Source organism: Vidua macroura, chromosome W (assembly GCF_024509145.1).
Source record: "Vidua macroura isolate BioBank_ID:100142 chromosome W, ASM2450914v1, whole genome shotgun sequence".
In the NCBI taxonomy this organism is placed as follows: Eukaryota; Metazoa; Chordata; class Aves; order Passeriformes; family Viduidae; genus Vidua; species Vidua macroura.
The window spans coordinates 5,517,674-5,543,539 of NC_071610.1; positions in this window are offsets into that span (position 1 = coordinate 5,517,674).

Here is a 25,866-nt window from a genome sequence, read left to right on the forward strand (position 1 = left end):
TTTTTTTTGTTTGTTTTTTTTTTTTTTTTTGGTGTTGGTTTAACTGATTACACATCCACTGATCTTGGGTTCCATACCACGGCCACTCTCCCTGTAATTCTAACTTCGGCCATACTTCCTACACTGTAATGTATCATCTTACTCCTGTCTAGACCCTTCATGGTCTCCCGAGAATCCCATTAGTCTAACAGTTGCCCCAAGGGGCTGTTAGGGGGAATTCTCTTTGCTTTGGAAGGATTTGCTCCTTTACTATAACCTCTTCCCATTTTCAGGCCTCAAAAACAAAAAATATATACCTTAAATGGTGCTTCTATCTAAAATGGAATATACTGACAGGCAGCTAAAGCGCATCTGGCCCCTCCCAACTTCGTATTTTGAATCACTTGACTAAACTTAATCTCTTTTAACTAAATTCCCACTCTTGGTCCTACCCTCTTGGCACTTTACATTGTCTCTTGGCCAGGACAATCACTAGTCACACTCTCATCTATTGCCTTCTGTTCTTTTTCCCTTTGGCCTAAGTTTTGAACTTCTTGATGGACTTTCTAGGCTTGTACCTCTGCTAAGTCCTGCCCAAACTCTTACTTGGCCTTTTGCCTAACCTTCTTACTAGGCTTGGGAAGCTTGGTCTCCCTGCCGAGGTAAGGTCGAATGTCCTGCCGAGCCTTACACTCGAACTCCGGCCAAGCCCCCTTGCCTGACTCTCCTACTAGGCTTGGGAAGCTTGGTCTCCCTGCCGAGGTAAGGTCGAACGTCCTGCCGAGCCTTACACTCGAACTCCGGCCAAGCCCCCTTGCCTGACCCTACTAGGCTTATCTTGCTTGCCTTCCTGCCTTTCTGCTTACTCGGGTTTGTGCCTGCTCTGACGGGGACATCCTGCCCTGCCTTCCAGCGACATTCCCCTATCTGCTCTGACGGGGACCTCCATCCATGCCTGCCATGGACATCCTACCTGCCCTGTTATCCTGTCCTGCCTGCTGGGGACATGCCCTCTGCCTGGCGGGACTTGCTGCTCCTGCTTGCTAGGACATCCCGCCCTACATGCCCTCTTATCCTGTCCTGCCTGGCGGGAACATGCCTTTTGCCTGTCAGGGACATGCTCTCTGTCTGCCAGGTACATGCCCTCTACCTGCCAGGTACATGCCACTCCTGCCTGCGAGGACACCCCGCCCTACCTGCCAGGGACATCCCACCTGCCATCCTATCCCATCCTGCCGGCGCCGGGGACATGTCCTCTAGGACCTCCACATCCCACCTGCCCTGCTGGGGATATTCCCCTTGCCCTGATTGCCAGGGACTTACTTTGCCCATAGGGCAACTCCACACGCTCGGAGGAGGGCCTGCTTTACTTCTAAGGAGACGCCTCAGTCGCTCCTCTATTCCATTCGCTTCCCCCCGTTCCCGGCCGGCCCCTTCGCAGGAGTCCGGAAACGCGGGGGTACTAGCGGGTCCCTCTCACTTCGGGGGTCCGAGCTGCCGGCCCCCGTTTCACTCACTCACTCATTCGCTCGTCTCCCGGTTTTTCTTACCAAGCCGACGCTCCTCTGCATTGCTTGTCTCACGCTGATCCTAGGGTCCGAAGGTAGCCAGCGAATCCCGAGGGTCCTTCGAAGCAGGTGGTCGAGCTGTCCGAGGGTCCTCTTTGGGTGTGGCTATCCCGGACGAGCCCCCAAATTGAAATGAACAGGCCTAATGCCTTTATTAATGTTCAGCTCTTTATTAAAAAGATCAGCTGGGCAGGGGGCTCGACGCAGAGCTCGCCCCCACGGTCGTAGCTTTCCCAGGCAGCCGAAAGGAAGAAGGCGTGCAGAGTCTGTCACTGGAGTCCCGAGCAGCAGCTGTCCTTTCTTCTTTCCTTGTGGCACACCGGTGGCCCGAGGGTGAGGAGGCGTGGCGTGCAGAGTCTGTTGCTGAAGGCCAGAACAGCAACTGTCCCCGCTCCTTCCGTGGTGGCAGCACCAGGGCTCTCTGTCTCTCTATCGCCCTGCTTCTCAGAGCCTAATATAGTCTGTTCCTTCTTAGGTGATGGCAACAGTTAAAAGTCAATCAGGGGATGTGTTTCCCTCTTCCTCAGCTAGGGCATTTGCCTAGACTCCTCTACTGTGTTCAGTTTTTGATTTATATTCTTTTTTTCCTCCTAAAAATACTCCCATGATCCTAAGGGGTTTCTATTTGCATGTTAGTCTCAGAGTGGCAGCGTGGAGGGGTGGGAGGCCGGTTGTCCCCAGGTAGTTTAAAGAAAACAAACAGAGCAATTAGCTAATTAGCATTTCAATATCGGTACTTAGCTAGAGTTAGTAGTTTTCTTTTAGTGTTGCCATGGGAACTAGGAAAGCCCTGCCCGCGTCTCTGGGGAACACCTGGAAACTGTTCATAACACATGTCAGGTCTTTGCCAAGTCCTTGCCAACTCCTTGCCAAGTTCTTGCCAGGCCTTGTTTGGAACAGCTAGCATGACGGTTCAGTGGCTCCACCTGCCCTGTGTCCTGTTCTAAGCCGGAACTGCAGTGGGGGAAGGGATTCTTTCTTGTGGCAATCAGAAGACAGAATGAAGAATGAGGGGGCTTCAGACGGCCTCTTACACCTTGTTAGAAAAACCCTTTTCATTTGCACATAAATGTAGAAAATTGAGTAGCTCATAGAATTTTAATTAAGGAGTAGGGAGGAGTAAAGAGACCAGTAACTTGTCTTTCAGAGGTGCTAGACCCAATAAGCCATGGCTGGCTAGTATGTATTCAAGCTATAGCAGCTACTGTGATCCTAGTAAAAGAAGGTCACAAGCCTACTTTTAGAAGTAAACTTCTTGTGGGTACACCTCATGTGGTCCGAGGTGTGTTGAATCAGAGAAGGGAAGGAAGAAAGAAGTTGAAAAAGGGGGGAGGGGTGATTGGCAAACTCCGGGATGTTGGAATGTGGAGTGATGATGTCTTGGTGCTAGATGAGGACAAGGGTTTGAATGCAGTCTCTGCATAAAGGGCAGAGAAGTGTCTTAACACATGGTTGTTAGGAAGTTGTTCAATGCCGAACTGGGATCTGGAAAAAGTTTAGCAGAATGGGCCCTCCTTGAAGGGAAAAGAAGATATGTACACTAAGGAAATAGAATGTCAAAAGCACCTGGGGACGCCAGGTTTAGAGTTGTCAAAGTTGGGAAGTGTTTGGCCACTCTCGTATGAGCAGTGGGGTCTCAGGGGCTGCGGCAGGAGCTGATTCATGGGGGTGACCCAGCGCAGCAACTCCCAGTGTTTTGCCCACCTGGTGGAAGTGGCGCAGGGTGCAGTTTGTGTGAGGCGCCGCTGGGATTTGGGGGCTGGCTTGGTTGTGCTAGGGTCCCAGAGGGCAAGGGGTTGCCGGATGCGCTCTCCAGCCCAGTAGTGGGGCTGGGCCTGGATTGCGTGGGTTTGCCGCCCAGGAGTGGGCTGGCTCAGTGGCGGAGCTGCCGGGGGCGGCTCCCAGCCTGCCGGGGTCCTGAGTCCAGGATGGTAGCCTCGGCCCCAGCAAGTGAGTCGAGAGAGAGGGAGAGAGAGAGAGAGAAAGAGAAAGAGAGGGCGAAAGGGAGGTGAGGTATGCCCCCAGGGTCCCCATGCCCATGGCTGTCTTCTTCTCCCCCCCTCCCCTGGGCTCCTGATAGGTAAAGTGGTGGCAGCGGGGGAAGGGCGAGAGACAGGGTTGAACGCGAGGCTGTGAAAAAGAGAGAGAGAGGGACCACCGTTACAGATAAGATCAAGGCAGAGATAGCTGACTCTCCATACCTCACAAAGTGGCTTATTTTTTTAAGCAAGATTTCTTTTTTCTTTCTGTTTTTGTTTTGTTGTTAAGAAGAGGAGGCTTTTGTTCTGAAGAATGGGTCTGTAAGGCTAAAACAGTTAAATGTTGCCCAAAAAGTAAAAAGCAAGAAATGTGATACATCTTGTGTTAAAATTGGCCTGGTCTTTCTTATTTAACTAATTGTAGCTCACAGGAAGAAGAATTTGCCCCTGCAGCTATTAGCACAGCTGGATACAAGAAGAAGAGGCAGCTGTAGAAAAAGCTTTTAGTTAAACCCAGAAAGTTTTTAAGAAAACTAATGGTAAAAGTTAATGCAGTATTGTCTTTCTTTTATCACTGTGTTATTAAGAAGTCCTTCCCAGGGACTACTAAAGCAGCAATCTGAACCACGGAAAGAGGGTGAATTCACGCCAGCAAAATCAAAGGACTTGTGAAGAAATTGGAGGAATGGACTATCACATCTAAAACGGGTGATACCAAATTGACTTTCAACCGGGACTGGGTGGTAATGGTTTGGGAAGACCCAAATGATCCAAGGAAGGTACAAAGAATAACACCTAACTGAGAAATAAGGCAAAGCTTACATCACTGGTTTTAAGCACTGCCTGAATAAGCCCTGAGACGCTTCCGACACCTCCTTGTGAGAGGAATACTGCCACTTCAAACAGGAGGATCAGGACTGTCTTAGTCAAAGAGTTCTTATATTCTGGCCTTAGCCTGTGACTTGTACAGGGAAGAAGGAAAATTATGATTAGTACTATACTGTATACTTCATTTGATTCATCCCAATACTGGACATGCTAGCTGGGTTATAAGTAAATGTTTACATTATGGGAATAATTGGTATTGTAGTTAACAAAATCTATGCTCTCATTGCAAGAAGTATCAAGTACTTAATCTATCCCTTATACAGAGAGAACTCAAAAGAACTGAAATAATAACAGTGTTTTGTGGATGGTAATTATTAGTGCCTGTTGAATGGGAGACATCTGAGGAATGATGGGAAACCACAGTTAAGGAGGGTCGAAAATGACTTGCCTAAAAAAATTGGTAAAAAATGAGTGACAAGGGAAAAAGATGGCAAGCCTGGATTGACCACTGTACTTGCCACCGAGGAGATCACATATACCTGCTATGGGAAGCAATTCCATCGGCAGGGGAGGTGGGGGTATAAGCCATACCAGAACTCTGTTATTCCTGTTTCTGTCACTCATTTGTTGTCTTTTCTCTTTCAAGATACCAGCAAGATCGTTTAATAATGCGGCCTGGGCTCGGGGTCCGTCTGACTCCGGCTGCCACTGACGTAGGTGTCCCAGATAGCGCTGGGGTGAATAGGCTCAGCCTGTCTGGGTCCCTCAGCTCAGCTCCCAGCCACAGGCAACTTAGCGAGCAACTCTGGAGTGATTTCAGCTCTGGTGAATTCAGCTCTGAGTGATTTCGCTCTGTGCTCGCAAGTACCTTGGCAGACGCAGGGATAGAGAGAGAGAAGGCTGTATGGGGTTCCACAGCAGTGTCCTTTAATTTCAGCTCCTGTGAAGGGGTGCAGGGACAGCTCTTCTGCCTAACTGGTCATAGATGGGAGTTGATATAGGGTAGCGGGGTGTTGGAAATTGTCCAATGGCCAGGGTTGAGGAGAATACGACCTATAGCTTTACAGAGAGATAACAAGGGTCCGAGGGTGGAAGAGGGGCTACTTTGGTCCAGTCATCATGACTATGCATTTCTTATCTTAGGCGGGTGACTGCCAGGGAGGCCTTGCAGGGCCTCTGCCTGCTACAACTCCACTTTCTGTATTTAGTAAAAAAGGCGTGCCCTATAGTTCTTTTAAAACAGTGGACAAGGCATGAGAATATCGCTAACACAATGATAACTACAATGAAAATACACAAAATTCCCTTAACCAAAGATGCAACCCATCCCGTTAAACCCCATTGACCGAAAAGGTCATTGACACAGTCTGGGTTGCTTTCTGCTTTTAAGTCCTTCACAAGTTCCTTCAGTTTCTGGATGTTTGCTTGGATGGATTCCGAGCGTGAAGAGAGATTGAAGCAACACATCCCTTCAAAGTCTTCGCAGCCATGTCCGTGGGCTAGCAGTAGGAAGTCAATCGCTGCTCGATTTTGAAGTGATGCATGTCTCGTGGTTTCTTCTTCCTTTAAAAGATCACTTAGGGTGGCAGATGTAGCATTGGCTTGCTTACTGTGCCAGCACCCTAACTGATTTATTTCACCAAGGGCTTTAGCTGCAGCTACTCATGGTAGGAATAGGGAGACCGCAATCTTTTTTGATTTGTTCCAACTGTATAATTTTGGATTGCAATTTTCATCAAATTCTGTGTAGGATCTTTTGTGGCATTTTAATTCGCTTTCTTTTTTCCAATTATGTAACAAAGTAATATTTGGAGTGAGGGTAGAAAGGTTTCCAAGGCTACAGGGACCTCCCTGGAGACGGGAGGGGATCCCAGCCCATACTCTGTCACCACAGATGAGAAATGTTCCCTTGGGTAACACTTTGGGGTGGAGAGAGGATACAGAGATCACCCGAGCGGTGTAACTGCACCAATCCGGATAGTTATAGGCTTTGTTAATGGGTGATATGTCTTTTCTGTATGTGTTTTTGGTCTGGTCAATTTCTGGCCAATTGTTCTTTGGATGTCTAAAGTAAAATTTGACACAGTATGTTGCCTTGGAGGACCCCAACAGGTCCAATTCTTGGGGTTCCTCTTGAGCATTGGGCAACATTTTTGTCCACTCGTCCCAAGTATCTGCCATGTTGGGTCTCTTACCTGTGGTGCGGAGGAGCTCTGTATTATAGACAGGCCAGTCATCTGCTACAAATGGAATCCCTACCAAACATGTGGAAAGTGGGTTATCAAGGCTTCCCATGGATAAGCACATGTTATCCTGTTTTAATGTTTTCGCTAGGGTTACCTGAACATTGTGGCTAGGCTGTGGGCTAATGCAGCCGAAGGCATATGGTACGGTGAAGAGCATCCAGGCAGCAGTGAGGACAGCACCAATGGAGATAATTTTCATCTTTGGACAAGGATGGAGCTTCTGATAGGGAACATAAGCAAAATTTGTTATCTTTAGGGTGGGAGGAGAGGGTTTTCTCCCTTGTTCTTTTCCTCCTTTCCTTCCTCCCCCATTTTTTTTTTTTTTTTCTATAAGCTAAGGATGGGGGAGTGGGTATAAGGTTAGAGGTTTTTGGTAAGAGTTAACATGTTAGGAAGGGAAAGCAATAGGGTTTTTTAGGGTAAACAAAGGGTAATAACATATCATTCAGAGAACAATTTGTGTTCAGGCTGTGTCTGGCTTATGGCTTAACTGCTACAGCAGAATGTTGTTCCACTTTCTGTTTTGTCTGCTGTCGCGTAATGGGATGGTCTTTTCTTCTGTATGTGGACATTCGACGATGTCTTAATCTCCAGGCAGAACTTGTCTGATTTTGAGGAGGTCTTGTATTTGACTCCAGGGAATTCTTGTCACTGTTTGTGGGAGTAGTGTTTGCAGTGCCCAGGTATGGTTTTATGTTTTTTCCTGGGTACCATCTTGGACCCGATGGTAGTAAAACACATGCATACCCTCTACCCCAAGTGATCAACTGGAATGGTCCAGAAATTTGATGTGTTTCCAGGTCCTTCACTAGCACTGGTGGTTTCTCAGTGAGCTTAGCTTGGGTGGTGTTTACAAAGTGGCGAAGTATTGGCGGGTCAGGCTCTGATGTTGTACTATTTAGGAAATTGATGACGTAGAGAGCCTTGCAAAGTCTTTCAACTGGAGATATTATTTTTGTTTCTCTTCGCTGCTGATTGAGGGCTCTTTTGAGGGTTTGATGTGTCCTTTCTACGATTGATTGTCCTGTGGGATTTGCTGGTATGCCTTTTTTGTGTTCTATTCCCCATTCACTGAAGAACTCTCTTAACTTTCGAGAGGTACAGGCAGGTCCATTGTCTGTTTTGATTTGTTTTGGTACTCCCAGAGTACCAAATGCAAGGAGGAAGTGCTTTATGGTGTGCTGTGTAGTTTCTTTTGGATGAGCTGATTCAAATATTGCTCCAGAAAATGTATTGAGCGATACGTGAACGTATTTTGACCTTCCAAAAGGTGGGAAGTTAGTTACGTCAGTCTGCCACAGCTGGAAGCTGTTCAGTCCTCGGGGGTTGACTCCTGTCCCCATCGAGGGTATCTGGTAATTTTGACAGTTCGGGCATGTGGCGACAATAGCTTTTGCTTGATCTTTTGGGAGCTTGAACATTCTGATAAGGGCAGGTACATTTTGATGGTAAAATGCGTGTGACAACTTTGTCTGGGCAAAGATGTCAGGGACGTTAGCAGTTTCTATTGCCATGGCCAATGCGTCCGCTTTCCTGTACCCTTCTGTGATGAAACCTGGGAGGTCGGTGTGTGACCTCACATGCATTATATGGTAAGGTCGCTTTCTGCGAGAGATTAAGCGTGTTAATGCCGAAATCAATTGGTGTAACTTTGGATTGGAAAGCTCTTTGAGAAGAGCATGTTCTGCTCTCATAGCTATACCTGCGACATACGCAGAATCTGTGACCAGATTAAAGGGTTCGTCTTTGAATTTCTCAAAGGCTCTGACAACAGCTGCTAATTCTGCAATCTGTGGCGATCCCTCCACTATTTGGATGTCAGATTCCCAATTTTGGGTCTTAGGGTCCTTCCAAGTCATTACCGACTTGTGGGATGACCCTGAGCTGTCTGTAAAAATTGTTAGAGCTTTGAGTGGTGTTTTACTTTGGACTAATTTTGGGGTCAGATTTAAGACTGCATTAAAAAGTTTATGTTTTGGGATATGAATGGAAATTTGGCCTGTATAGCTGTCTAGGGCAAATTGGAGATTTTCATTGGTCTGGAGCAAATGCTCCAGGTCCCCAGTGGTCAGTGGCAAGTATATGCATGTGAACTCACACCCAGCAAGGGAGCGGAGGCGAGTTCTGGCTTTTTTTATTAAATGTTCCATTATTTCCTGGAAGGTGGTAATTGTCTTTGAAGGTTGGTTGTTTGTTAACATCCATTCCAGTATCAATAAAGGGTCTCGGAGTTGAAGATCCCATTGGAAAATCAGTCCATAGAACCGAGGTGGTTTTCCGAGGGTGACGAACTGGAAAGGCAGCTTGGGCTCGAAGTGATGGGCTTGGCGTGAAGACAGGGCTTCTTGGACCTTGGCGATGGTGTCTCGGGCTTCTGTTGTGAGCGTGCGTGGAGAATCTAGGTCCTCGTTGCCACAAAGGAGGTTGAACAGGGGAGCAAGGTCTTCTGTTATAATTCCTAGCAGGGGACGGACCCAGTTGATGGATCCGCACAGACTGTGTAAGTCTCTCAGGGTTTTTGGGTCATCTCGGATGGCGAGCTGCTGGGGTACGATTGTCCTTTCCAGGATCAGGAATCCAAGATAAGTCCATGGGTTGTTGTATTGTATTTTGTCCTCACGGATCTCGAACCCTGCTTTTTCTATGGTTTCAATTGTCCCTTTAACTGCTTTTTCTAAGTAAGTTTTTTCTGATACATAGACCAGGATATCATCCATATAGTGGTAGATGGTTGCATCTGGAAATAGGTTCCAAACGGGAGACAGGATGTGAGGAACGTACCACTGGTATATAGTAGGCGAGACTTTTAGTCCTTGGGGAAGATACAAACAATGGTATCTTTTGAGTGGAGCCTCTCTGTTAAGAGAGGGAACGGAGAAAGCAAACCGTGGAGCATCCTGGGGTTGCAGCAGAATGCTGAAGAAACAGTCTTTAATGTCTATGATGGCAAGTGTCCAGGCTCAAGGCAGCATTGATGGTGAAGGCAGGCAAGGCTGGAGGGCGCCCATATCCTCGATGACCTCATTGATTTTGCGAAGGTCGTGGAGGAGCCTTCACCTGTGCGTTCCAGGTTTTTGCAGTACGAAGACTGGGGAGTTCCAAGGGCTGGTGGTCTTGACGATGTGACCTTTGGCAAGCTATTCTTCCACAAGGGCTTGTAGTGCATGCAGTTTTACTTTAGAGAGGGGCCACTGGCCAATCCAGATTGGGTCTTGGCATTTCCAGGTGAGCTCAGGGGTATTTGGTAATATGCGCTCCTCAGTGGCCTCAGTTAGAAATCCCGACCAGGAATATGTAGTGAAGCTCCCCATTGGGATAGAACATCCCTGCCCCAAAGGGTGATGGGGCCATTACCACAAATGGGCGGATGGTTGCCAGCTTGACTTCCGGCCCTTCGATGAGGATGTTGTGCTTGCTTGGCATGGACACTGTGGCTCCACCGATCCCTGAAATCATTCCGGCAACCGGGTGTAGTTCCAAGTGTGCTGGCCATTCCGAGCGAGCGATGATGGTCACGTCCACACCGGTGTCCAGCATCCCTGGTAGGTGGAACTTTTCTCCTCTGCAGGATAGACCGCACTCGATGGTAGGCTTACTTGGTCCCACAACTTGTGCCCACATTCCTGTCGGATTGAGAGGAAGCTGTTCCCTGTGATTCTTTGGGAGTAGAAAGGCTTGTGCAATAGGGGTTCCCTTTGAAAGAAAAAATGGTAAGTCCATGCAGCACAGCTGGACAGAGATTTCTGGCCCCGTGTGCACTGTTTGTACCTCTGGGACAAGAAAGATTTCCTCTGGGCCATGGAGTGTGTCCCCTATAATTAAAATGTCAGAAGGACAATTTTTGGCCCATGCTTGCCTGTGGGAACACGATAAACATCCTTATTATTAAAGTCAATGGACAAAGCAGTTACCAACTGGCACTGTGTTCCCATCTGTATCGCTCCGTGGGTTGGATCCTCTCCAGGTGGCCTGGAATCTCTTGGGATGCTGCGTGGCTGGATCTGGATGGCTTTTGATTTGTTGTCTTTGTGCAGGGCCTGGCCACGCTCCGCTGGAAGTTTCCCGAACGCTGCTGGTAGCGCTGCTGATTCTGGGGTCTTTGGTAGGTGTTACGGGGGTTTTGGGTAGGTGACCTGTCTGGACAGTCCTTCATGAAATGTCCAAATTCCCCACAGTGATAGCAGCGGGCCTGGTCTTTGGAAGTTACTTCTGCAAATGCACCAGAAACTCCTTCTGCAATACCCTTTGCAACTGCTTGGGCCACTGTGTTTTCAGTGGACAGATGACATGTACAGCTTTTCACCATTTGCTCTATGGTGGGTTCTGTATCCAAGGGTAGGGCCCTCAGAATTGTTTTGCATTGTTCGTTTGCATTTGACAAAGCAAGCTTGCACAACAGTTCTTTTCTTGCTTCTGTGCTCTCTGTTTTTCCAGAGCATCTTTAATTCTGTCTACAAACTTGATAAAGCCTTCATCTACTCCTTGTTTAATACTAGAGAAGTGTTGGGTAGGGACAGAGTCATCTGGGGTAAGAAGCAATGAGGTTTTTGCTGCAATAGCCAAGTCTTGTAGTGCTGCCTTAGGTAAGGTGTCAGCTTGGTCAGAGAGTTTCTGTAAATCCCCTTCTCCAGCCAGCTGTTGGACTGTAAAATCTGGCCTATTTGCATCTTGAGCATAGGTGTCTGATCATGTTTTTAATTGCCTTTTCCACTGTCTTTCCCATAGCATATATTCTGCCGGGGAAAGAAGGCAGTTGGCAATGTTTTTAAGGTTGTGAGGTACCAGGACGTGCGCAGAAAAAAGGGCTTCAAGGAAATTTCTGAAGATATGTGAACTTCTGCCATGTTCTTTGGCTATATTTCCTAGTTGTATCAGGTCTTTATTTTTGTTAGGTTCCCACTGTTTTTTTTGTGGTGGCCTGTAGCAGAATTTCTGAGAGAGAGAGGACACAATTTATATTTAGAGTGAAGGTTGAGCTACCCCAGCCTAGGCCTGAGATATGGGCCTCAGTGAGGCCTTGAAGCCTATGACGGAGTTAGAAATTAGTCTGTGGCGCAGTTAGAAATTATGTTAAGGTGTAAGCACAGTGTAATGGGCTTTCTGGGTGTGAATTAGTATAGGTCTGCAGTGTGAAACTTTAACCACCTTAAGACAAAGACAAACAATGTTTGCTTGCCAATGAGAGTGTGGTCACAATTGTAAACTATATTGAAGTGTATATAAACTGCCATCTTATAAACAATAAACAGAGAATGTATGATTAACCACATTGGTTTGGATCTGCGTTTGTCCTGCCCAGCTTACCCGATTTTATATGAAGTCCCTTGCTTCAGTGCCCCCCCCGCTTTTTGCTTTTATATCATTTACTGGGAAGGCAGTAATTCTCTGAGCTAGTTCCCAATCCCCTGCCCGAGTCGTTTCCATTTTAACTAGAGCCCATGGATCAATTTCCTCTATATCACTATCAGAGTCACTGTCCTCAGATGAGGAGTGAGAATGAGCAGGAGGTGCACTATGCTTTTTTGGGCGTGTTTGCAGGGGTGTGGGGGGCTGGACAGAGTGTGAGGGGGCAGCTGGCTGGGCTTGGTTAGAGGGAGGCAGCAATGAGGGGGTAATAGCAGCGTCACGTGTGGCACAGCCTGGGCAGGGCTGCGGCGCGTGGAGAAATGGGGTGCCACCGTGGGGAGTCTCGGAGGTGCCGTTAGAGGGGCACGGAGGGTGGGTGGGTGGATGCAGCACTTGGGAATGCAGGCAAGGGAAAAGCGGGGGAGAGTAGGCGGTGGGGTTGGGGAGAGCTGCTGCCGCGGGCACCATGGGGGGTGCAGAGAGATTCGCCAGGGCTGCGGCGGGCAGGCAGGCAGGGATGGTAACAGGGGTGGGGAGACTCACGGCGAGGGGGAGAGGCACGGCGGCGGGGGTGGGGGGAGTCGCGGCGGGGCTAAGAGGCACGGCTGCGGAGGTTTTGGAGCAAGGCAGGGCGGACCCGATCGAAACTGACGCAGTAACACCCGTACATGGAGTGGGGGGGGGGGCAGTGCATGCACCGTGCAGTGTATTGCGTAACCGAGGGAGCTAAATCCATGGTTGCCGCATCAGGGGGTGAGGCCGAGGGATGGGTGGGCTCTACGGACCCCATGGGCGTGGAGAGGGTGGGTGGGGGTGGTGCGATTTCCCTGTTTCCCGTCCCAGGGCAGGCTTTAGGACCCAGAGAACAGGGTTCAGGGGCTGAGAGAGGGCTGTTATCTGGCAAATTAGCATTTGAAGAGACTGGTGAGGGACATAAGGATGGAATTTCCTCAGCAGGGGAAGACTGCAGGGAAATGGGACTCGGTGTGTCTGTCTTTTCCACGGCTTTAGAGATTATGTTAAACAGAGGTAAAAACTTAGTTACAGAAAAGTTTTCATTAGTTTGGAAGGCATATAGTCTTGTCCCTACTGTGTCCCAAAAAGAGGCTGAACCGAACATGTTTGTGTTAGTGTCTGAAAACTGGGAAATAATCCATGTTATAAATTTTTTCAAGTTAGTTTTTGAAAGATTGCCTTTAGAGAAAGGAAAGATGTTAGCAGTTAGGATTTGTAGTATTTGTAAATATAAATCTCTCTCATTCAGGGATCATTTTAATTTACTAATTTTTGATCCCATTGCTGTATAGTTACCTTTCCCCCCCAGCAGTGAAAAGGAGAAAAAAAAGGAAAAAAAAAACCAAAAGGGACCCAAGATAAAAGCGTGCAGAAAGGCTGTTTTAAACTTACACTTCTTCAGCCTAATGTGGGTCCAAGGCCGCTGGGTGGGTGGTCTGCTGTCCAGCTCCTGAGGACCTTGTCCCAGGTGGTGATATGCAGGTTCGTTGGACACCTCCTCCAGATAACTTCTTCTATAATGGAGAAGTTACTTTCGGGGGGTCGTGGCAGGCCTGAGGCAGTAACGATTCACAAGGAATGCTGCTCTCAGGGGCCAGGATGCCAGTGCTCCATTCGGGTGGCCACGTAATGTGGCCTGGGCTCGGGGGTCCGTCTGACCCCGGCTATCGCTGCCGTAGGTGTCCCGGATAGCGCTGGGGTGAATAGGCTCAGCCTGTCTGGGTCCCTCAGCTCAGCTCCCAGCCACAGGCAACTTAGCGAGCAACTCTGGAGTGATTTCAGCTCTGGTGAATTCAGCTCTGAGTGATTTCGCTCTGTGCTCGCAAGTACCTTGGCAGACGCAGGGATAGAGAGAGAGAAGGCTGTATGGGGTTCCACAGCGGTGTCCTTTAATTTCAGCTCCTGTGAAGGGGTGCAGGGACAGCTCTTCTGCCTAACTGGTCAGAGATGGGAGTTGATATAGGGTGTGATAAGTTAGACAAGACTCTTTGTTCATCAAGACAGAAAGGAGAAGCCTTGTGTAGATAACAGAAGATCAAAGGAGAAGCCTTGTGTAAGATAACAGAGAGCCAAAGGAGAAGCCTTGTGTAGATAACAGAAAACTGCCAGACAGAAACTAGCTAGTATGTTGATTACTTAAGCTGGTTGTGTAATTAGAACTTAGGTGCATATAACATATAACCTTATATGGAAAAGACCATTACAGGGCCGTGGACTTTCACCAAGGAAGAAGAGAGGAGCCTTCCTCAAGCGACCACCAGAGAGTAGAAGACGACCCCCTAAGCAATAGAGGGCGCAAGTGCAGAGTACACCCAGAGATACAGCAGACACGGAAGAAAGAGAGTATAAAAAGACTGCGGGAAGGGGGAAACAGTGTGAGCCGTTTGCGGAGCGGGGACTCCCCGGCTGCACCCAGCGCTGTTTGCTTGCCATCGCTTGCTGTAATCAATAAATTTCTGATTGACTCTTGAAAGGCTGAACAAATTATTCGCCTCAATTTATAACATAGGGTGGCGGGGTGGTGGAAATTGTCCAATGGCCAGGGTTGAGGAGAATATGACCTATAGCCTTACAGAGAGATAACAAGGGTCCGAGGGCGGAAGAGGGGCTACTTTGGTCCAGTCATCATGACTATGCATTTCTTATCTTAGGCGGGTGACCGCCAGGGAGGCCTTGCAGGGCCTCTGCCTGCTACAGTGTCACAAATGCTACAGAAAGTATTACATGGAAAGAAACCAAAGTTCCTTTTTTGTTACACACACCCATGTCGACAGTCACTGTTATAACCCATCCAAATTAAGTACCTGCAGGCAAAATGGGGAAAAATATTGGATTACAAGGAACTTAGGAAAAAGTGGTAATAGATGGGGCATTGAATGTCTGAAAGGAGAGAGATGGATTTGTTTTACATTTGATCTTAGAGATATAGTCCAAGATTCGGTAAAAAGGCAATCAGTAAACAAAAAGGTAAAACCAGCACAGCAATCTAACTCTGTATTGACCCTAAATTATATACTAAATCGTATTATAGGACTCCAAGCAGTTGTAGCGAAGATAACAAACAAAGCTGCTCAGGCACTGGAATTAATATTGAGTCAGGAAAGCCAAACAAAAACTGTAGTGTATCTGAATAGGTTGGCTTTAGACTATTTATTGGCTAAAGAAGGGGGTGTTTGTGGAAAGTTTAATATATCAGATTGTTGAAAATAGATGACAATGGGGAGGTCATCCTGGAAAAACAAAGGATATCAGAAAAAATAACCCAAGTACCGGTCCAAAAATTGGAAAACAATGTTAAAAACTAGCTGGTGGTATAATGTATTGAGGATGGGATGGTGGAAGAAATTAGGATTCTTCCTTTTATGTGTTACAACTGTTTTGATGTTTTTTCCTTCTTTAATCCCATGTTTTGATTGCCAACATAGTCCAAAGAATGCAAGTGGATGAGAAATTTTGCTCAAGCCAAATGATTTATAAAGAATAAGAGGGGGGGATTGTGAAAAATGCAGATTAAATATTTGGCTCTTTCCAAATATTAAATTGAATACTATATGTATTATGGAGGGTTATTTTTTAATACTGTATTAATCCTTTTTAAGTAGTGTGTTAAATACAGTTTTAGGTTACAACATAATGTTAAAAAATAAACTATGCAGTGCAAGATATTTTTTTTACTAGCTCAAGAAAGGGATAAGATAATCAAGAAACTCTTCGCACAGAGATAACAGCAACAGGACACATAAAGAGCTACCACCTCCTTATTGGAAAAGACAAACATTCTTCCACCTTCTCTCTTTCTTTATGGAACCACCAGGATTAAGGGGTAAAAGTTGACAAAAACCAGAACAATTCTTAATTTGCAAGGAATTTATGCATCATGTATGAGATATATGAATATGCAACAGGCTATTGCTTTTAAGGGTTATTCCTTTGTTTGCAAGGCATGTTTTTGGCAGCTTAGTGCCCAAAAACATCCGGACATCGTAATTCTTTGCTTTTTATTGTTTAGTAGTGTCCTAATCTTCATTGTCCAGATTTTTATTACTTTAATTTTATTACTATTTTTAGAACTATTTCATTACTAATAAACTTTTAAAATTTTAAAAAATAAGTGATTGGTGTTCTTCACAATTATGGTAGCAGAGGATGGTTTCTTACACCTCTCTGACGGTGCCTTAGGAGAGTCAGGGTGAGGAAGACGTGTCCTGCCCTGTTAGGCAGCCTCTCTCTGTTACTCTAGTGTGACTGACAGATGCAGGTTACGATCCGATGGACAAAAAGAAGCAATAAAACAAAGAAATGGAAAGGATTCCCTAAAACCGCGGTAATTAGCCCCCAAGTTTCATAGGGACCCCACAGTCTCCTAGGGAAAGTACTCCTCTCCTGGAGCAGTGGAAGAAAATCTCAGTGATGAACTGACCAAAACCCCCATGCCCTGTCCCCCTGTGCTGTCAGTGGGAAGGAGGGAGGGGCTGGGGGGTAAAAGGTGGTTTAAGGGCTTATTTTACTTCTCATTATCCTCCTCTGATTCTGTTAGTAATAAATTTCACTTTGTAACTAATGTGGAGCCTGTTTTGCCCTTGAAATATTTCTCCTGATCCTTATCTCACTCATGAAGTCTTTGTTAACTTGTTTTCCTTTTCCTTCCTTTGCCCAGCTGAGGCAGGGGAGGGTGATAGATTGACTCTTGCGGGTGCCTGGTGTTGGGCCAGTGTCAAACTACGACTGCTGCCGAATTGGCCAAATTAAAAAAAAATTTCAGCCACTAACCCCAGGAATCTGAGACAGAGTTTGTTTGGAGAGTTTCTTTAACTGGAGGGGATCAAATCCTTCTTAGTGAAAAAGAAACTGAGGGGTACTGGGGTCCCGGAGTTTTCCTTACTACTGGGGACCACCAAGACCCGTGGTCCCCAACCCAGAGAGCAGCCCTCTGGGCTGGAAGTTTAAATCATTTGGAGAAAGGTGACCCTCTAACTATAGGAAGCACCACAGATGAATTAGTAGAAAGTATTCAGAAAGCAGCATGCATCCAAATGATGTATGGGTGTAAACTAACCCCTTCACAAGAATCACCTATGATGTTGAAAGTAGATGCTGACTGGATGACCCCATTAATAAGAGGGCTTCCTGAATCTCTGAAACCAGTGACAATACAATTACAAGGGAAAATACAGGCTTTGGCCCCACTTGAAAGAGTGGCTGCTGCCTTAGATAATACCACCTCCTTCCCTGCAAGAGATACCACTGCCAGAGGACACAAGGTGGGGACCTGGGGAGAGGTAGCCCAAGGATTATTTAATTTTGGGTGAAAATACAGTCCAATAAAACCAGTAGTCAACAAACCAGAGACTTAGAGAGTGAGAGAAATTAAATTTCATCAAAAAATTTCACCCAAAATTTCCTCCCGTTCCAACCCAAGTGGACGGAAGCATCCACTCATGAGACAGGCAATTTGGTCACAAGGTTTGCAGAAAGGAATCCTGAAAAAGATAATGAATGGTCTTTCCACAAACCAACTAAAACAGGTAGTGTCAGAGTGGCCAAACAAAATGTCCAAAAAACCGCATACAGAGAATTATAATATAAGCCCAGATACACCCCCCTTAACAGATCTGAATAAAGATGAGGGTACACCAGAGAAGTCACATACAGAGAAAGTGAAAACCTTGCCCAGCTTACGTGGAAAGGGAGCTGGAGGTTGAATTAGAAAACTTAGAATCGAAAATTACCACCTTAGAACTTTACTAGCTGCATCAAAGCACAGGGAAAAACTGCTGCTAGAGGAATTGCAGAAGAAATACTGAGGGAATAACCCCTTACCTCCCTCAAATTCCAATGTATGTGAAACAAAATCCACTAAAAAAACTTAGGGTAGACTGGGAAACCATTTTAATTAAAAGAGAGTACCCCTTGAAAAGAGCACCACCCTTGTGATACAGTGTGTCTGTTAAAATATGTTTGTTAATGCACTCACTGTTTCCAGAGATGTTATTTTATTTCTTTTGGCAAAACAAATTTAATTTGCACTCACGTGCTGAAAGAACCATATAAAGTAATAAAGCTAGTTTTAACATGAATACCTCCCCCTGACGGGGTGGCCCAAAGAGCTTCAGTTAGGAAGTAGTATGTGCAAATAGAACATTACCGTGACATCTTCAAAGTAACAAAAAAGACTATTAAATTACTAACTATTCAAGAACAGCTCATCCTTAAGCCAGGAAGGTGGCACATCTCTTTCTCCCATAATAAAAATCGCACCACTCTTCTCCCTACACTTGTAAAATGCATAATTCACTGATGCCTCAACTAAATAAAAAGTGTGGAAGTACTGGGCAGTCACCTTATCAAACATGAATATCTGTCCTTCTCTCCTGACTTCTGTCTCTCTTTTTCCTCTCTCTGCTCCTTTTCCTATCCCCCTTTAGCAGGAACACTTACCTTTTTTTTTTTTAATCAATAAACGGTTCACAAATATAACATTGCCGCATTTGCGTTTTATTTTCATCTGAGAAATCTATCAAAACAATCCTCCCCGACGACTGCTTTTATAGAGGAACAGGACAGTTATGAAGATACAGCTGTGAAATAATAACTAATGCTTTTATTTTTGTGGCTAACTGTCAATAATTACAATAACTCAGACATTTGTGAAATAGCTCATGTTGTTTTGGAGTACTTATGGTTAACTTGCAATAACTGAAATAACTAAACCGTCTGCATGGTCAGATAACATCTGAGGAATGGGTGTGGTGAGAACCCCTGCTACTGACACTTTGACTATCAACAACTGTCACCTGATGAAACCATGGAACAGGGGGCCGCAGGGGGCTGTTGTGGGGGGGGGTGACACACAACCCTCAAAACCACAACCAAGATTACTGCTCATGCTCTAAAAAGGTGGATCAGAGGAGGGGCCATGCTAAAACATTCCTGGAACATGTAAACTAGTTCAGGGAAATGTTTGAATATGTATAATCATTTATTGATATGTATTTAACCGATGCAATAGAAAAGGTATATAAGAAGGGTTGCTATGGTTAGCCAGTGTGCCTCTGGCTATGGCTACGCACCCAGCGCTGTTACTTTTGCTTTATTGATTTTGTCCCCTTTATTAAATTTTTCAAAATTTAGCTGAGGAGTGGGCTTCATTTCTCACACTGTTTATAAATTTTTCTTTATACCTTTTAAGTTTTGAGCCTGTTTTGCCCTTAAAGTGTTTTCTCCTAATCCTTATCTCACCCCCATGAACTTTTAAAAATTGTTCTTTCCCCCCTCCTCTGCTTAACTATAGCAGAGGAGAATGAGTGAATGATTTTTCATGGGTGCACTGGTGTTTAGCCAGTGTCAAAACTATGACACAGAGTTCAAGACACATACCATACCCTTATGGCATATGTCATATACCCAGATTGCAAAGGTTGGAAGGAGGAAGTCTGTCGCATTGCAGCTGATCTGAAGCTGCCCCCCAGACTCAACCAGCCTAGAAGTAAACAAGTCATGAACTGCCGCATACCGCCGCATCTGCAGTCCCGACTCAAAAAACCTGGGAAGCACTGAGGCAGCCAGTGGCCAGCGCCACAGTCAGTGCCCAAGAAGCTCAAAGACCCAGACAATGCAGGCAGCACCTGGGACTGTGGGACATCACATCATGCCAACTATGAATGGCCCCGGACTCCAGCAGAGCAGAGTGAAGTTGCCCGCTGCCATCAATGGATTGCATTGCCTGGCAACAACCGCAATGGCTGCATCAACTACTTCTGCACCGTCGGCGAATGCTTGTGAGTTTACTGGGGCTATGGGAGGAGAGCCAAGGGATGGTGCCTTGTCTCCCGATGCATTGCATCCTAGAAGGGACCCTGACAGTTTCACAAAGAAGCTATCGCTTCCCCTCACCATGCGGCATCAGCTGGAGCCATGTAGCGGCAGCTGGCTGGGGCCGGGGGGGGTTTGGCCTTCTGAAAAAGTGGAGCGGTGGCGACAGAGGAGGTGGGGGGAAGGGAGAGCTAGTGAAGCTGTGAGGAGACAGGAGACGGCAGCAAAAGCGGGAAGGGGGGGCACGGGGCCCACTTACCTTACCAAGTGCATGGGTGGGAGCACATGGCTGTCCCCCGGTGCTGAGCACATGGCCACGCTGTGGTATAGCGGCAGGCAGCGGCCCTCCATCATGCAGGTCCAGCAGGATGCCCAAAGTTCCCCAGCGCCAGCAATTCCAGTGCTGGCACCCCCAACAGCCACCCAAAAGCTCCAGAGCCCTACACAGTGCTCTGAACCAACCCAACTGCACCAAAAGCCGCCACCTGGGGGGGGTGGGGCTCCTGGGCACCCTTCCTCTACGCCAAGACCAAAGATCGATGTTGGAATCCTGGATGCTGAGAATTTTAAACTTTCTTTGCTGAAAGGCACAAACCCACAAGAGAATACTACATTTGACCTGAGGCCATGGAGAAGGCTTCCAAGATTGATTGATAGCACTGGGATTACGGGTGTGTAGTTTGAATAGGAGTGTGTAATATCACAGGGTGGAAAACTTAGAGTTTAAGGGTTTAGAATATAACAATATATATGGGGCAAGATGGAGGTTTTAAGGCAGTGGCTGGTCCTTCTTCTTCATAGGTTTGGGTGGTGTTTTGTAATTGGACAGAAAAGTCCACATTGCAGGACACGAAGGATTAGTTATTGGGTTAAAAGTGAAAATAATTTAGGTGTCATTTCTTAATTGGATAGTTTAGCCATAAAAGACCTTGTAGAGTGTCCTAGGGTGATGTTATAGTGCTTGTATCCCCAATCGTGTGTTCTGTTTATGTTTGATATTATGTTCTGTGCCTTCAGGACTGACTCTGAAAAGTGAAGGTTTGTTTTGTCTTGTTATCAGCCGGCTCACTTCCCCCACCATGGTCTGTGTCTAGGAGAGGCTAGGTTTGCTTGCTGGCTTTCTTGCTTCGCTTTGCTCTTGCTCCTGCTTTTTGCTTTTGATTAGTAGTTAGTTTAGCTAGGCAGTCCAATTTTTTCCCTGGACTGTTTTATTTTTCCCCTTTCCCTTTCCTGAATATCATCTGAACCTGCTCTGGACCGGCACCTGGGAAACACCAAGAAACACCAAGAGCCTGCATTTTGTGATCTGCAGCAGCCATCCCCAGCGCCGGAGACCGATAACTGGGTGACCACTCCCAGGAGAGACTTTCTGAATTTGTCATCTCTTCAGTGTGGTGAAAGAGTTTTGTCATCTGGTGTTGTTTTATTGTATTGAGGAGTGTTTTGCTTGTTGAATAAACAGGCTTTTTTCCACGTCTCTCCAAGGATATTCTTCCCGAACTAGGTGGGGGAGGGGCCATGGGGGATTTGCTTTCTGGGGGCTCCTCCTGGAGGTTTTCTCCCAAATTTCCCCTAAACTAGGACATAGAGAAAGATAGTGAGCCATTTTGTAGCTTGTTAGTAGAATGCTGCAGAAATCACGACTTGTAAGACTGTAATATAGATAAGAAATAATAAACACCTGAGTATGAACACAAAATATCGTCTCGAGTGCCTTCAATCCTGACCTTGACAGAGGCTGAAAGGAAGCCAAGATCCAGTATTCAGTGGTGCCCCGTGTGAGGACACCTGTTGAGGTCAGGACCTCCCTGAAGAAATTGAGATAACATGCAGCTGTGAGCTGGAAAGAAAAAATCCCTGGGGAAAAGAAAGAAGAAAAAAGGAAGAAAAAAGAACTCAGAAATCCCTAGACATTGGTGAAACAGTTTGAACCAGAATGTGGATGCGGGACACCCATGAAACAGGGGAACTGAGGGGGAGACACTGCTGGCAAAGTCAGGTATGATTAATGCTTCAGGGTTAATCACATAGAGAGATATGGGAAACATAATGTCCTGATCACAAAGAGACGCCTTAGATCTCCTAGACTCAATGGTCAGTGAACATCCCATTACTGTCTCAAAGGACCAACTAAAAGATCTTGTACGTTGGGTGCAGGAACAGCTTCCAAACGCAGATCCAGGGGCTCTTTTTGATCCCCTTCTCTGGGACTCAGTGAATTTAAGACTATACAACGCTGCTACACTTAAAAACACAGCAGCAGCGAAACTTCTCCATGCATGTAGAGTAATTTATGAGGTTATAGTGTGCAAAATGTTTTTGTGATTCATGTCAATTGGCAATGGAATCAGCAAATGCTTGTATCTGCTGTGTCGAAAGGGGATGCGTTCCCTGGGATAACTACAAAGAACAGTTTTGAAACTTTCTGACTGAATAGCCAAATAAAGCATTGAACAAAAAATAGAGGAAGTATAGCAGAGTAAAGAGATGAGGTAGCAAAATGACTGATGCTTAGAATAAAATAGAGGAAGCTGTGGTAGAGCTAAGGGATATTGCAACAAAGCGACTAAATGCATATGTATAATAAAAAGCTTGATGCACTTGTACCAGACTAAAATTATGTAGCAGACACCGGTGAAAGACCTCCCTCCAGACGACCACAAGAAGGACAGGAAGCCAACAACCACCTGGAAAGATTATGAAACTGCTGATCCCAGCTTATTGATATTTGCTGATTCAGACTAACACAAGCACACTGGAAAACGCTTTGTAGGCTTAAAAACAGTATATATACTTTGCCAAACTTGTAAGTGGCATATGCTGTTTGCTTGCCTTTTTTTAAAATAAAAGATATAAAAATAAAATTCTGTTTGGCTATCGAAATTTTATATCAATAGCAAGCAGATGCAATGCACAGAAGCATGCAGAAGAGGCTAGCAAAATAATCGCTGCCTAACAGAGCTCCCAGTCTCAGCCCGTGCAATCTGCGCAGCCGAGAACATAGGAGGGGACTCCCACGCAGGCAAAAGCCAAAATTCACACAGCAAAAAGTCTCTCCTGTAGTGAATAAAGTTCCTGATTCTCCTGGGCAGGGTCTTCCTAATTCCCATGGTAACACTGAAGCAACTACTAACTCTAGCTGAGTACTGATATTGAAATGTTAATTAGCTAATTGCTCTGTTTGTTTTCTCTAAACTACCTGGAGATAACCGACCTTTCCCCCCCCTTCCCCCCCCCTGCTGCCATTCTGGGACTAAAATGCAAATATAAAACCCTTGGGATCATGGGAGTATTTTTAGGGGATAAAGACACCCCTAAATAAAAAACTAAACACAGTAGAGGGGCCTAGACAAATGCCCTAGATGAGGAAGAGGGAAACACATCCCCTGATTGACTTTTGTCCGTCACCATCACCTCAAAAAAACTAGACTAGAGTAGGCTGGGGGAAGCAGGGAGACGGAAAGACAGAGAGCTCCTGGTGCTGCCAGCAGGGAAGGAGCGGGGACAGCTGTTGTTCTGATCTTCAACAACAGATTCTGCACACCACGCCTCCTCACCCTTTGGCCACCGGTGTACTACAAGGAAAGAAAAAGGGACAGCTGCTGCTCCGGACTTCAGTGACAGACTCTGCACACCTCCTTCCTTTCAGCCACCTGGGAGAGCTACAACAGCGGGGGTGAGCTCTGTGTCGAGACCATTACAGGGCCGTGGACTTCCACCAAGGAAGAAGAGAGGAGCCTTCCTAAAACGACCACCAGAGAGTAAAAGAAGACCCCCTAGCAACAGAGGCCGCAAGCGCAGAGTACACCCAGAGATACCGCGGACACGGAAGAAAGAGAGTATAAAAAGACTGTGGGAAGGGGGAAACGGTGTGAGCCGTTGACGGAGCGCTGACTCCCCGGCTGCACCCAGCGCTGTTTGCTTGCCATTGCTTGCTGTAATCAATAAATTTCTGATTGACTCTTGAAAGGCTGAACAAATTATTCGCCTCAATTTATAACAATCTGGTGCTGTGACTCGGATAAGGGCTATCCGTTGGAAGCTCCTCACAGGGAGGCGCCCTCGCTGCCTTGGCAGCGAGCCCCGCTCAGGAGTCTCCCCTCTGGGACCCTTACCAACGAACCCAAATTCGGTGGCAAGCAAAGAATAGCAGGCAACCCCTTAATCTTGGTGCACGAAGTCCCGGGCGAAGACACAGGATTGTGTAAGTACCTTTCAGTAGTCCTTCGGGGCTACCGAGGTTGCCCCGTTTAAAGGGAAGCCAGACTAGGAAAAGGCAGGATGACCTCCCCAGCTGATAGCGCGGCTCAGGGAGGGAGAAATCGCGATTTCAGTGTGTTGTGTGTTGTGTCCCGATTGCGGTGTGGTGTGCCCCAATTTCGGTGTGGTGTGTCTGTTACATCCGGACGTGCGTGCTTGTGTGTGTGTGTGTGTTATGTGTGAAGCGCTGTGCGGCGTTACTAAGATACAGAGACGCGGCGCGGCAGTGCCGGAGAGCGCATGCGCGGGGTGCGCATGTGCGTACGGGCTGTGTCTGGCGAGCGCGGGGAGAACGGCGCAGGGCTTAAGTCGGGGCTTGCAAAAGTGCTTTAGGCGCAGCCTAGCTGATAGCGCAGCGGGCGCGCGGGCACAAGCCACGGTTTGAGGAGCTGCTGTGAACGCCGCTAGCTGATAGCGCAGCTAGTGGGAGCGTGGTACAAGTTGGGAGTTACAAGCACCGCTTGCTTACAAGCATCGCTGGTTAGTAAAGGGCTTGCAAAAGTAGCCAGCGAACCTGGCTGGGCTAAGAGTTAAGTGTTTGTTGTGCGATAGCACTGCCCTTTAGTGTTAAAAGCTGTCACTGGGAGATCCTTTGCATTACAGGGTTTGCTGTTTAGTTCTTGTTACAAGTGAGAGGTGATCTGCCCACAGTGGCTGCAGAACTCCAAGCCCGGACCGAGGAAGCCCGGCCTCCCAGACAGGCTCTCCACAGGTGGTTTCAGCTTGAACCAAGTCAGTCTCTTCATCCATCAGGGGACTGGGTAGTCATAGAGCGGGAGGACAGAGAGAGAGACAGAGTATTCTTGGGAGGGATATAGCAAAGTTCAACAAGTTGCTATCTAGCCTTTGACTGGGAACAACCGCCAGTTGAATGGGCGCTTAAGAACCCCTTGAAGTGGAGTCTGGAAGGGGTAATCCCCTGCTTCGTGTGTGGATTGACAACCTTTTGGTAGAAACCAGACTGGCACACAGCTTGGGTTCTCCTCCGATGCTTGAACTATCAGAGGAGGTGGTATTGTGTTTCATATAGACAGACATCCACGTGCCGTGCATGTACCCCTGAAGTACTGAGATACTATAACCCAGGGGTTGAACAAGCAAGGTGTGAAATAGTGAATTTAATCTGTGGGAAAAGACACCTAGTCCCTGAAACCTGAGTCGCGTTTGAAGAAGATTGAGAAAGGATAAAGGAGTGGCACAGCCTTAGCATTAAAAGGAAGACCTAAGGCAATTTTTTTTTCTCCTTTTCTTTCCTCCCCAGTAGTTTGGATTGAACCCTTAGGAGTTCGTAAATTTATGTGAGACGGGGCGGATAAAGGGAGAATGAATGTGTGTGAATGAGAGGCAGGCTGGTTACCCCAGACCTGCTAAGCGAGAGCGGTAGTCTCCCATGCTGTGTTTCCGTCTTTTTCGTGAGAAAAGCGGCCAGTAAAGAGACGAAGCGAGTGATAAAAAGGGTGAGAGAACCCCCCCCCGGGACTGGGTCTCAGAGAAAGAGTGGGACCCCTTGGGGGGGGGGAATAAAAGGTAATTAATTAGAAAAAAAAAAAACATTAAAAGGCAAAAAGAGGGTTTTCTTGGCATAATCTATTGGGGAAAAATAAAAGGTAAAATGTGTAGGAGGGGCCCCTAAAAATTTTGCTGGATTGAGGGATAAGAATGCCCAAGAGCATACAGGGTTGATTAAACCTGCTGGGTTGAGGGATTAATATTCCGAGAGCATCCAGGGTTGATTAAACCTGCTGGGTTGAGGGATTAACATTCCAAAAGCACCCAGAATTAAGTTTGCTGGGTTGAGATATTAATATTCGAGAGCACCCAGAAGTGAATAAA